Genomic DNA, 787 nt, shown 5'->3' on the forward strand with positions numbered 1-787 from the left:
AAATGTGGCATCTGAGATAATTCACCTTACAATAAGGGGAGGCTGGTTATATAAAAGTGAAAGCTACATAAGCAGGAGTTTCACATTATATCCTAACTTTAGCTTTTTGCAAACAATCAAATTGGTACAGATGCTGAATATTTGTAATCAGCCTGGCAAGTGATAGTTTTGGTTTTAAAAACTAGGTGTTGAAAAACAGAATCCACAGGGGAACATTGTCTGAACATTCTCTGGCTTTTCTGAGAATCTTGGCCTTTCACTTTAACCAGGGGTTTTGGTTTAGTGTCCCTTTCCCTAAAGTCAAAAGTTTATCATCATTAGTTCTGTACCCTGAAGGTAAAAGAAGCCTGGGAGAAACACCTGGGACAATTCCTAGACAAACCCTGGCAACAGGTTGCTATATTCCCAACTCCCCTTTGGGAAGTGCCTGAATCCTTGACACATTTCTATATCTTCATATTTCCCTTTATTCTCCTGATTCAGGTGAAAGTATGAATTCTGGAGTACTAGCATTTTAATAGATTGCATTTTTTCTTGAACATACCTCATGAGGCACTTTATGAGGAAAGGGCCAATGTTCAAAGAGCCATGGCAGTTATCAGGGTAGTTGCCCAAAGAGACCAAGAGAATCAGGATGAATAACATTTGTCTCATTCCTGCTTTTGCATGTACTTCTTCTTTAAGATGATTTTAACCTCAACCAGAGTTTCTCGAATCACCCCTGACTGATTAGCATAGAAGCAATAGTCCTCACCCAGTGCCATGCAGAGTCCCTCCTGACTCATGA

Source organism: Dipodomys merriami, unplaced genomic scaffold, assembly GCF_024711535.1.
Source record: "Dipodomys merriami isolate MVZ:Mamm:240054 unplaced genomic scaffold, mDipMer1.0.p SCAF_1826, whole genome shotgun sequence".
Taxonomy (NCBI): Eukaryota; Metazoa; Chordata; class Mammalia; order Rodentia; family Heteromyidae; genus Dipodomys; species Dipodomys merriami.